The following is a 13,711-nucleotide window of genomic DNA, read 5'->3' on the forward strand; positions in this document are numbered from 1 at the left end:
CAAGCATCTTCTACTGGGCACCAGAAAAAGCCCCATCAAGGCTGGCCCTTATGTGCCTTAGGCCAGGTGCCAGAACAGGCCCTCACTAGGGCCATATCACTTGTGCTGTGGCTGCCAGCTTCCCTACACATTTGGCGCCACTGGGGCTCCCGAGATCCAAGCAGTCATACCATCTCTGCACCCTGTCCTCACTGAGGCAGACCCAAGAGGTCCAAGGCAGCCTCAGGACCAGACTCTTGTGGGTGGACCACATACAGAGGTGGGGATAAAACCAAAGCTGAACCCCAGGGATGGGGCGACTAAGGAAGAGAATCAAATATCTTTCCATCACCTGTACAAGCTGTAAATTAACCCCTGTGATCTGCTAGTTAGACCCTGCATCTACAGAATATCTGAGTAGACAGTGAGTGTTCCCACAAATGAAAACAGTCTAGTTCTGGCATCTGTGGACTTCAGGGGTAAGCACATGCAGGAATTGGGCCAGATCAGAGTCTGAGTGGTCCCCACAAGACACACAGTAGACCCAGAGACAAGCCCAGAGGCGGAGGAGGGCCTCTTGGGGAGGTGGAGGTGGGCTGTGGTTTATGGCATTTGCAAGGACACTTAACAGCAGAGTCCCCAGGGAAAACTAATTTTACTAATATTTTTATTATGTTTTGATTCATTCTCTTGTTCCTTCTGGCTTTCTTTTTCCTTGTTTGTTTTTATTGTTTCAGTTTTTTTCACTCTTTTGGGATATTTATGTTTTATAACATTTTTAAATTTTTATTATATATATTTGCTTTGCTTTTCTGTTCTTCTGTGTTACTTTCCCTTATTTTGTTCCTTTTTTTCTTTAATATATTTTTTACATTTTTTAATATTTCCATTTCTAATTTGCTTTTCTGTTGTTCTGTTTTGTCCCTTTTTAAAAATCATTTCTATCAGTTTGTTCTCTTTCATTTATTCTTCAGTTGGCACACTGCTGTGGTGTTGGTTTTAGGTTTTGTGTTTTTGTTAGTTTTGATTCTAATTGTTTGTTTTGGGGTTCTTCTGTTTCTCTGGTTGTACTCTTGCTTTTTGTTTTATTTGGTTCTATTTTTGTTTCTTTTGCATGTGTGTGTTTCTTTGTTTCTGTTTCTGTTTGCCTGATTTTTCTTCTACCATTTGTGTGGAGTTTTGTCTTTTTCTTTCTTTAATATATTTTAATTTTATTTTTTATATTTTTTTTCTAAGTTGCTTTTCAGTTGTTCTCTCTTTTTTCGCTTTGTCTTTTTTATCATTGTTGTTTTGTTTTGTTTCTTTGCTTCATTCTTCACTTGGCACTCTGCTTTGGTTTTCTTTTCTGCTTTTGCATTTTTGTTAGTTTACCTTTTAATTGTTAGATTTCGTTGTTCTTGGGTTCTTTTCTTTCTCTGGTTGTTATCTTGCCTTTTGTTTTATTTGATTCTGTTTTGGTTTCTTCTGTGTGTGTGCATGTTTCCTTGTTTCTGTTTTTGTTTTTGTGACTTTACTTTTTACCATTTGTCTGGAGCTTCGTTAGTCTTTTTTTAAATTATTTTTTTAATCCCCATTATTGACAGGATGAGTAACTTGTGGTGTCTTGGTTCCCTGACAAGAAGCCAGGCCTGAGGCTCTGGATTGGGAGCACTGAGTCCAGGACACTGGACCACTATATAATTCCTGGCCCTGGGAAGATTAATCACTGAGAGCTCTCACAGAGGCCTCTATCTGAATCGAAGACCAGGCTCCACCCAACTGCCTGCAGCTCCCAGTGCTGGATGCCTCACATGACACAACAAACAAGAAAGGAACACAAAACCAGCCATCAGTACACAGACTACCTAAAATCATACTAAGCTCACAGACACTCCAAAACACACCACCTGAAACGGCTCTGCTCATCAGAGGGAAAAGACTCAGCTCCACACACCAGAATCCAGGCACCAGTCCCTCCCATCAAAAAGCCTACACAAGCCAATGGACCAACTTCACTGGAGGCAGAGAACAGAAGCAAGAGGAACTATGAGCCTGCAGCCTAGGGAAAGTACACGTCAAATACTATAAATTAGACAAAATGAGAAGACAGAAATATTGTGCAGAAAAAATAGCAAAATAAAAACCCACAAGACCAATGAAATGAAGAGGAAATAGACAAAATACCTGGAAAAGAATTCAGAGTAATGATAGTAAAGATGATCCAAAATCTTGGAAAAAGAATGGAGAAAATACAAGAAACAATTAACAAGGACCTAGAGAATTAAATAGCAAACAAACAGTAATGAAGAACACAAAAACTGAAATTAAAAATATTTTAAGGGAATCAATAGGAGAATAACTGAGGCAGAAGAACGGAGAAGTTAGCTGGAAGATAGAATGGTGAAAATAACTGCTGCAGAACAGAAGAAAAAAGAATGGAAACAATTGAAGACAGTCTCAGGGACCTCTGGAATAACATTAAGTGCAACAACATACAAATTATAGGCTTCCCAGAAGAAGAAGAAAAAAAGAAAGGGTCTGAGAAAATGTTTGAAGAGATTAGAGTCAAAACTACCCAATATGGGAAAGGAAAGAGTCAATCAGTTCCATGAAGTGCAGAGAGACCCATACAGGATAAACCCTAGGAGAAACACACTGAAACACAAATCAATCAGACTAACAAAAATTAAACACAAAGAAACAATATTAAAAGCAGCAAGGGAAAAGCAAAAAAAAAAAACATACAAGGGAATCCCCATAAGGTTAACAGCAGATTTTTCAGCAGCAACTCTGCAGGCCTGAAGGGAGTGGCAGGATATATTCAGAGTGATAAAAGGGAAAAACTTACAACCAAGATAACTCTAACCAGCAAGGATCTCATTCACATTAGATGGAGAAATCAAAGGCTTTACAGACAAGCAAAAGTTAAGAGAATTTAGTGCCACCAAACCAGCTTTACAACAAATGCTAAAGGAATTCCTCTACACAGGAAACACAAAAGATGGAAAAGACCTACAATAACAAACACAAAACAATTAAGAAAATGGTAATAAGAATACACATATCAATAATTACCTTAAATGTAAATGTATTAAATGCTCCGGCCACAAGAAATAGACCGGCAGAAAGGATACAAAAACAAGACACATATATATGCTATCTAGAAGACACCCACTTTAGAACTAGGGACACATACAAACTGAAAGTGAGGATACAGAAAAAGATATTCCATGCAAATGGAAATAAAAATAAAGCTGGAGTAGCAATTTTCATATCATATAAAACAGACTTTAAAATAAACACTATTACAAGAGACAAAGAAGGACACAACATAATGATAAAGACAGTAATCCAAGAAGAAGATATAACAATTGAAAATATTTATGCTCCCTACATACGAGCACCTCAATACATAAGGCAAATGCTAACAGCCATAAAAGAGGAAATCAACAATAACACAATAATAATAGGGGACTTTAACCCTCCACTTACACAAATGGACAGATCATCCAAACACAAAATAAATAAACACAAGCTTAAAATGGCACATGAGACCAGAATGACTTAACTGATATTTATAAGACTTTCCATCAGAAAACAACAGAATACACTTTATTCTAAAATCCTGGGTCACAAATCAAGCCTCAGTAAATTTAAGAAAATTGAAATCATATAAAACATTTTTTCCAACCACAATGCTATGAGATTAGATATCAATTACAGGATAAAATCTGTAAAAAGTACAAACACATGAAGGCTAAACAATATACTACTAAATAACCAAGAGATCACTGAAGAAATCTAAGAGGAAATAAAAAAAAATATCTAGAAACAAATGACAATGAAAACACGACAACCCAAAACGTATGAGATGCAACAAAAGCAGTACAAAGAGGGAAGTTTATAGCAATAAGATCCTACCTCATGAAACAAGAGAACAACAACAACAAAAACTCCTAAAGTTAGCAGAAGGACAGAAATCATAAAGATAAGATCAGAAATAACTGAAAAAGAAATGAAGGAAACAATAGCAAAGATCAATAAAACTAAAAGCTGGTTCTTTGAGAAGATAAAGAAAAGTAATTAACCATTAACCAGACTCATCAAGAGAAGAGGTGAGAAGACACAAGTCAATAGAATTATAAAAGAAAAAGGAGAAGTAACAACAGACACCACAGAAATACACAGGATCATGAGAGACTACTACAAGCAACTATATGCATATAAAATGGGCAACTGGGAAGAAATGGAGAAATTCTTAGAAAAGTACAACCTTACAAGACTGAACCAGGAAGAAATAGAAAATATGAACAGACCAATGACCAGCAATGAAATTGAAACTATGATTAAAAATCTTCCAACAAACAAAAGCCCAGAGCCAGATGGCGTCAAAGGCGAATTGTATCAAACATTTAGAGAAGAGGTAAGACCCATCATTTTCAAGCTCTTCCAAAATGCACAAGGAGAGGGACACTGTGAAATTCATTCTAAGAGGCCAGAATCAGCCTAATACCAAAACCAGACAAAGATGTCCCCCCAAAAAGAAAATTATAGGACAGTATCACTGATGAACATAGATGCAAAAATCCTCAACAAAATACTAGCAAACAGAATCCAACAGCACATTAAAAGGATCCAAGATCAAGTGGGATATATCCCAGGAATGCAAGGATTCTTTAATATATACCAATAAATCAATGTGATACACTATATTAAACAATTGAAGGATAAAAAACCGCATGATCATCAAAATAGATGGAGAAAAATCTTTTGACAAAATTCAACACCGATTTATGATAAAAACTCTCCAGAAAGTTGGCATAGAGGGAACCTACCTCAACATAATATTGGCCATATATGATGAACTTATAAACAACATCATTCTCAATGGTGAAAAACTGAAAGCATTTCCTCTAAGATCAAGCACAAGACAAGGGTTCTCACTCTCACCATTATTATTCAACATAGTTTTGGAAGTTTTTGCTACAGCAATCAGATAAGAAAAAGAAATAAATGGAATTCAAATTTCAAAAGAAAAAGTAAAACTGTCAGTGTTTGCAGATGACACGATACTATACATAGAAAATTCTAAAGATGCCACTAGAAAACTACTAGAGCTAGTCAAAGAATTTGGTAAACTAGCAGGATACAAAATTAATGCACAGAAATCACTAGCATTCCTATACACTAAGGATGAAAAATCTGAAAGAGAAATTAAGAAAACACTCCCATTTACAACTGCAACAAAAAGAATAAAATACCTAGGAATAAACCTACCTAAGGAGGCAAAAGACCTATATGCAGAAAACTATAAGATACTGATGACAGAAATCAAATAGTATACAAACAGATGAAGAGATGTACAGTGTTCTTGGATTGTAAGAATCAATACTGTGAGAATGACTATACTACCCAAAGCAATCTACAGATTCAGTGAAATCTCTATCAAATTACCAATGGTATTTTTCACAGAACTTGAAAAACATTTTGTATAACTTTGTACAGAAATACAAAGGACCCCAAATAACAAAAGCAATCTCGAGAAAGAAAAACAGAGCTGGAGGAATCAGGCTCTCTGAGTACAGACTATACTACAAAGCTGGAGTAATTAAGACAGTATGGTACTGGCACAAAAACAGAAATATAGATCAATAGAACAGGATAGAAAGCCCAGAGAGAAACTCAAGCACATATGGCCACCTTACCTTTGACAAAGAGGCAAGAATATACAATGGAAAAAAGACAACCTCTTCAACAACTGGTGCTGATAAAACTGGACAGCTACATGTAAAAGGATGAAATTATAACACTTCCTGTCACCATACACAAAAATAATCTCAAAATGGATTAAAGACCTAAAGATAAGGCAGGACACTCTAAAACTCTTAGAGGAAAACATAGGCAGAACACTCTATGACATAAATCACAGCAAGAACCTTCTTGACCCACCTCCTAGAGTAATGGAAATAAAAACAAAAATAAACAAATGGGACCTAATGAAATTTAAAAGCTTTTGCACAGCAAAAGAAACCATAAAAAAGACAAAAAGACAATCTCAGAATGGAAGAAAATATTTACAAATGGAGCAACTGACAAAGCATTAATCTCCAAAATATTCAAGCAGCTCATGTAGCTCAATATCAAAAAAACAAACAACCCAATCCAAAATTGGGTGGAAGACATAAATAGACATTTGTCCAAAGAAGACACTCAGATATCCAACAAACAGATGAAAACATCCTGAGCATTACTAATCTTTACAGAAATGCAAATCAAGACCACAATGAGGTATCACCTCACACCAGTCAGAATGGTTGTCATCAAAAAATCTAGGAACAATAAATGCTGGAGAGGGTGTGGAGGAAAGAGAACCCTCCTGTACTGTTGGCGGGAATGTAAAATCATAGAGCCACTATGGAGAACAGTATGGAGGTTCTGTAAAAAACTAAAAATTGAACTACCATATGACCCAGCAATCTCACTACTGGGCATATACCCTGAGAAAACCATAATTCAAAATGATATATATACCCCAATGTTCACTCAAGCACTGTTTACAATAGCCAGGATATGGAAGCAACCTAAATATCCAATGACACATGAATGGATAAAGAAGATGTGGCACATATACACAATGGAATATTACTGAGTCATAAAAAGGAACAAAATTCAGCTATTTGTACTGAGGTGAATGGACCTAGAGTCTGTCATAGAGTGAAGTAAGTCTGAAAAAGTAAAACAAATACCATATGCTAATGTGTATATATGGAATCTAAAATAATGGCACTGATGAACCCAGTGGCAAGGAAGGAAAAAATATGCAGACATAGATAACAGACTTGAGGACACAGTGGGGGACAGGGAAGCTAGGACGAATTGAAAGAGTAGTAATGACATATATACACTACCAAATATAAGATAGATAGCTGGTGGGAAGCTGCTGCATAGCAGAGGCAAATCAGCTCAATGTTTTGTGATGATCTAGAGGGGTGGGATAGGGAGTGTTGGAGGGAGACTCAAGAGTTAGCAGATATGGGGATATACGTATACATATAGCTGATTCACTTTGTTGTAGAGCAGAAACTAACATAACCTTGTAAAACGAATATACTCCAATAAAGATATTTTTTAAAAAAGAAGTAGAAGTTCCACAAAGAAATAGACACAATAAAAATCTCAAACAAATCCTAGAGCTAAAGAATACAATGACTGAAATGAAGAATTCAATAGAATGCTTCAGTAACAGCTTCAGCAAATCTGGAAAAGGAAGCGGGAAATTAGAGATAGGTATTTGAAACTATTTGGTTACAGAAGCCAAAAGGTAAAGGAAAAGCAAGGAATGAAGGAAGGAAGGGAGGAAGGGAGGAAGGGAGGAAGGGAGGAAGGAAGGAAAAGAAAGAAGGAAAGAAAGTGTGAAGAAAGACTATAAGACTTATGGGACATCAGCAGAAACAATATATGAATTATGGGAATGCCAATAAGAAAAGAGAAGACAAAAGGATAAAAAGTATATTTAAAGCAATAATGGCTGAAAACTTCATGAACATGAAAATAGGGATGGACATCCTGATTCAGGAGCACAGAATGCCCCAAATAAGTTGAACTGAAAAAAAGGCTACACTGAGACACATTATAATTCAATTGTTAAAAATTCAAAAAATAAAAAGATATAATTTTGAAAGCAAGACAAAAGCAACTCATCACATACAAGGGGATCCCTATAAGACTACTGGCAGATTCCTCAAAAGAAATCTTGTGGGGCAGTAGAGAGTGAAATGATATATTTAAAATATTGGAAAAACCCTGTCAACCAAGAATATTATACCCAGCAAAGCTCTCCTTCATAAATGAAGGAGAGATAAAGACATTCCCAAGCAATCAAAACTGAGGGAGTTTATCGCTGCTAGATCTGCATTATGAAAAATGCTAAATGGCATTCTTCAAGCAGAAATAAATTTATGCTAATTAACACCATAAAATCATATGTGTAGAATTCAATGGTAATGTTAAACATATAGACAGATTCTCCTACATTGTAATGGTGGTGTGTAATTCACTTACAATTCTAGTTGAAAGTTTAAAATAATCATTGAAAATAACCATATGTATAATAATTTGTTATTGGACACACAACATAAATATATGTAAATTGCAACATCAGTAACATAAAATGTCAGAGGTTAATGGATTTATGTATGCTATTAAAGTTAAGTTGTAATTAAGATTAAGATAGGCTGTCATAAATATATCTTATGTAATCTTCATGGTAATCACAAAGGAAAAACCTGTAGCAAATAACACAAAAGATCATGACAAAGGAATGAAACCATACCATGATAAGAATTCATCGAATCAAAATAGAAGACAGCAAGATAAGAAGAAACAAATGATCTACAAAACAGAAAGCAACTGACAAAATGATAATATTAAGTTCTTACCTATCAATATTTACTTTAAATGTAAATGGATTAAATTCTCCAATCAAAAGACAAAGAATGGCTTACAAAACAAGATCCAACAACATGCTGCCTACAACAGACTCACTTCAGCTTTAAAGACACACAGACTGAGAGTGAAAGGATGGAAAAAGATATTTAAAGTACAGGAAACCCAAAAGAAAGCAGTGGTAGCTATACTTGTATCAGACAGATTATACTAAAGGTAAAAATGTTCAAAAGAGATATAAGTATGTAATTATATAATAACACACGTTAATCCATCAACAAGGTAACTATGCACACACCATGATACCATCATTAATGTCTAAAGCAACTACTAACAGAACTAGAAGGAGAAATAAAGAGACACACGATAATAGTTGGGGATTTTTTTAACACCTTTATTGAAGTATAATTGCTTTACACTGGTGTGTTAGTTTCTTTTTTATAAAAAAGTGAATCAGCTATACATATACATACATCCCCATATCTCTTCCCTCTTGCATCTCCCTCCCTCCCTATACCACCCCTCTAGGTGGTCACAAACCACCGAGCTGATCTCCTTGTGCTATGCAGCTGTTTCCCACTAACTATCTGTTTTACGTTTGGTAGTGTATATATGTCCATGCCACTCTCTCACTGTGTCCCAGCTTATACTTCCCCCTCCTGGTATCCTCAAGTCCATTCTCTAGTAGGTCTGCATCTTTACTCCCATCTTGCCCCTAGGTTCTACGTGACTTCTTTTTAGATTCCATATATATGTGTTACCATACAGTATCTGTTCTACACTTTCTGACTTATGTCACTCTATATGACAGTCTCTAGATCCATCCACTTCACTACAAATAACTCAGTAACGTTCCTTTTTATGGTTGAGTAATATTCCATTGTATATATGTGCCACATCTTCTTTATCCATTCATCTGTTGATGGACACTTAGGTAGCTTCCATGTCCTGCCTATTGTAAATAGAGCTGCAATGAACATTTTGGTACATGATTCTTTTTCAATTATGGTTTTCTCAGGGTATATGCCCAGTACTGGGATTGCTGGGTCTTATGATAGCTTTATTTTTAGTTTCTCAAGGAACATCCATACTGTTCTCAATAGTGGCTGTATCAATTTACATTCCCACCAACAATGCAAGAGGGTTCCCATTTCTCCACACCCTCTCCAGCATATATTATTTGTAGATTTTTGATGATGTCCTTTCAGACCGGTGTGAGATGATATCTCATTGCAGTTTTGATTTGCATTTCTCTAATGATTAATTATGTTGAGCATTCTTTCATCTGCTTGCTGGCATTCCATATATCTTCTATGGAGAAATGTCTATTTAGGTCTTTTGCCCATTTTTGGATTGGGTTGTTTGTGTTTTTGATATTAAGCTGCATGAGTTGCTTGTAAATTTTGGAGATTAATCCTTTGTCTGTTGCTTCATTTACAAATATCTTTTCCCTTCTCAGGAGTTTAAAGTGGAGGGCAGAGCAAGCTGCATTTGTGGGTGTTAATATCTTGATTTGTGTTTCAGCAGCAGTCCTCTCCTGTCAAACCAAGCCAACATTGTTTTTTTTTTAATTCTTTAAATAACTCCTTAGAAGTGTTGGGCCCTCCCTCCTCCACCCCATCTTCTCCCCTGCTGGCCTCCCACCAGCCAGTCCTGAATTACAACTAAGAGAATCATCCATGTCTCCCTAGGTCCACTGGGTAGACCCTGCCCCGCAAGCCCACCTCTGGGAAGAGGAGATATCAGGATGGTAACCGTTGAGCTGCTCTCAAAGGTCTTTGGCTGGAAAGTATGCATCACCACAAAATTAGGACAGGAATGTTCCTAGCTAGTTCCAAAAAACTGCAGAGGGAGGAAGATTCCAAAATTTGTTCTATGAGTCCACCATCACCCTGATACTGAAACGAGACAAAGATATCACAAAAAAAGAAAATTACAGTCCAAAAAAACTAATGAACATAGATTCAAAAATCCTCAACAAAATACTAGCAAACAGAATCCATCAATACATTAAAAAGACCATACATCATGGTCAAGTGGGATTTACCCCAGGAATGCAATGATTCTTCAACATATGTAAATCAACCAATGTGGTACACCATATTAACAAATTAAAGAATAAAAACCATATGACAGCTCACTAGATGGAGAAAAAGTTTTTGACAAAATTCAACACCAATTTATGATAAAAACTCCCCAGAAAGTGGGCACAGAGGGAACCTATCTCAACAAAATAAAGGCCATATAAGACAAACCCACAGCAAACATCATTCTCAGTGGTGAAAAACTGAAAGCATATCCTCTAAGATCAGGAAAAAGAGAAGGATCTCCACTCTTGCCACTCTAATTCAACATAGTTTTGAAAGTCCTAGCCATGGGAATCAGAAAAGAAAAAATAAAGGAATCCAATTTGGAAAAGAAGAAGTAAAACTGTCACTGTTTGCAGATGACATGATACTATACATAGAAAATCCTAAAGATGCCAACAGAAAACTATAAGAACTAATCAATGAATTTGGTAAAGCAGCAGGATGCAAAATTAATGCACAGAAATCTCCTGCATTCTATACACTAAGACAAAAAGACCAGAAAGAGAAATTAAGGAAGCACTCCATTTACCACTGCAACAAAAAGTATAAAATACCTAGGAATAAAGCTACATAAGGAGGCAAAAGACCTGTACATAGAAAACTATAAAACACTAATGAAAAAATCAAAGATGACATAAAAATATAGAGATATACCATGTCCTTGGATTGGAAGATTCAATATTGTGAAAATGCCTATACTACTCAAAGCAATCTATAGATTCTATGCAATCCCTATCAAATAACCAATGCCATTTTTCACAGAATTAGAACAAAAAAATTACAATTTATATGGAAACACAAAAGATGCCAAAGAGCCAAAACAATTTCAAGAAAGAAAAACGGACCTAACAAAATAAGGCTCCCTGATGTCAGACCATACTACAAAGCTATAGTAACCAAGAAAGTATGGTACTATAATGAAAACAAAAATATAGGTCAATGGTACAGAACAGAAAGCCAGAGATAAACCCACACACGTATGGCCAGCTAATCTATGACAAAGGAGGCAAGAACATACAGTGGAGAAAAGACAACTTCTTCAATAAGTGGTGCTGTCAAAACTGGATAGCAACATGCAGAAGAATGAAATTAGAACAAACACTAAAATCATACACAAAGATAAAATCATAATGGATTAAAGCCTTAAATATAAAGGCAGACTCTATAAAAGTCTCAGAGGAAACATAGAAAGAACACTCTTTGACATAAATCACAGCAAGATCTTTTCTGACCGACCTCCTAGAGTAATGAAGATAAAAACAATAATAAACAAATGGCACCTAATTAAACTTAAAAGCTTTTGCACAGCAAAAGGAAACCATAAACAAGACAAAAAGACAACCCTCAGAATGGGAAAATTATTTGCAAATGAAGCAACTTACAAAGGATTAATCTCCAAAATACACAAAAAGCTCATGCAGCTCAATATCAAAAAACAAACAACCTAATGAAAAAATGGGGGGAAGATCTCAGCAGACATTTCTCCGAAGAAGACATACAGATGGCCACCAAACACATGAAAAGATGTTCAACATCACTAATCATTAGAGAATTTCAAAGCAAAACCACAGTGAGGTATCAACTCACTCTGGTCAGAATGGCCATCATCAAAAAATCTACAAACAACAAATGCAGGAGAGGATGTGGAGAGAAGTGAATCCTCTTAGTCTGTTGGTAGGAATGTAAATTGATACAGCCACTGTGGAGAACAGTATGGAGGTTACTTAAAAAACTAAAAATAGAGCTACCATATGACACAGCAACCCCACTCCTGGGCATATAGCCAGAGAAAACCATAATTCAAAAACACGCATTCAGGGGGGACCTTCAAGATAGCAGAGAAGTAGGATGTGGAGATCACCTTCCTCCCCACAAATACATGAAAAATACATCTACCTGTGGAACAACTCATAGAGAACACCTACTGAATGCTGGCAAAAAACCTCAGACTTCCCGAAACACAAGAAAATCCTCACGTACCTGGGTAGGGCGAAAGAAAAAATGAAAATAAAAAACAGAGACAAAAGAATAGGGATGGAACCTGAACCCCTGGAGGGAGCTGTGAAGGTGGAAACGTTTTCTCACACTAGGAAGCCCCTTAAATGGCAGACTCAGGGTTTGGTGGGGCAGCTTCAGAGCCATGCAGGAGACTGCAACAACAGGGGTGCAGAGGGAAAAGTGGAGAGATTCCCCCACAGAGGATCAGTGGCGACCAGCACTCACCAGCCCGAGAGGCTTGTCTGCTCACCGCCGGGGCAGTTGGGGGCTGGGAGCTGAGGCTCAGGCTTCAGAGGTCAGATCCCATGGAGAGGACTGGGGGTGGCTGCGCGAACACAGCCTAAAGGGGCTTAGTGCACCACAGCTAGCTGGAATGGAGTCTTGGAAAAATCTGGACCTGCCTAAAGGCAACAGACCACTGTTTTGGGGTGTGTGAGGAGAAGGGATTCCTTCCGTGTCTGCCCACAGAAGGCACAGCACCACCTAAACAAGGTCCAGGGCAGGCATGGGCTGTGCCTATCAGCCTGGAATGCAGAGACAGGCATGAAACTCTAACGCTGCTGCTGCAGCCACCAAGAAGCCTGTGTGTAAGCACAGGTCACTATCCACAACTCCCCAGGAGGCTGTGCAGCACACCATTACCAGGGCCCCATGATCCAGGGACAAGTTCCCTGGGACAACACTTGGTACACCTCAGGTTGTTGTAACGTCATGCTGGAATCTGCCACTGAAGGACCGCCCTGCATTCTAATTACAACTACTGTACCCCTCCCTTCCCCTGGCCTGAGTGAGCCAGAGCCCCTTAATCAACTGCTCCATTAACCCCATCCTGTCTGGGTGGGAACAGAGGCCTAAAGGCAACCTACATGTAGAGGTGGGGCCAAAACCAAAGCTGAACGCCAGGAGCTGTGCAGCCTCAGGAGCAGCTGATTAAATTCCCACAATCAACTTGATGTACCCTGCATCTGTGGAATACCTGAATAGACAATGAATCATCCCAAAATTGAGGCGGTGGACTTCGGGAGTAACTGTAGACTTGGGTCTTGCTGTCTGTGGCGGACCTGTTTCTGATTTTTATGTTTATCTTAGCATAGATTTTAGTGCTTGCTATCATTGGTGAATTTGTTTATTGATTTGGTTGCTCTTTCTTTTTTCCTTTCCATTTTTCCCTTTTATATTATTATATTTAAATAATTTTAAAATTTATTTACTTGTTTTTC

At 37.2% G+C, this 13,711-nt stretch overlaps 1 protein-coding gene across 5 annotated transcripts in view; it reads right to left on the minus strand.

Moving 5' to 3' along the window:
- The window catches only part of ZC3H12B (zinc finger CCCH-type containing 12B), a 689,142-nt gene that overhangs the window by 622,012 nt on the left and 53,419 nt on the right, over positions 1 to 13,711 (minus strand). The window lies entirely within an intron of this gene.

This window comes from Kogia breviceps, chromosome X (assembly GCF_026419965.1).
Source record: "Kogia breviceps isolate mKogBre1 chromosome X, mKogBre1 haplotype 1, whole genome shotgun sequence".
Lineage (NCBI taxonomy): Eukaryota > Metazoa > Chordata > Mammalia > Artiodactyla > Physeteridae > Kogia > Kogia breviceps.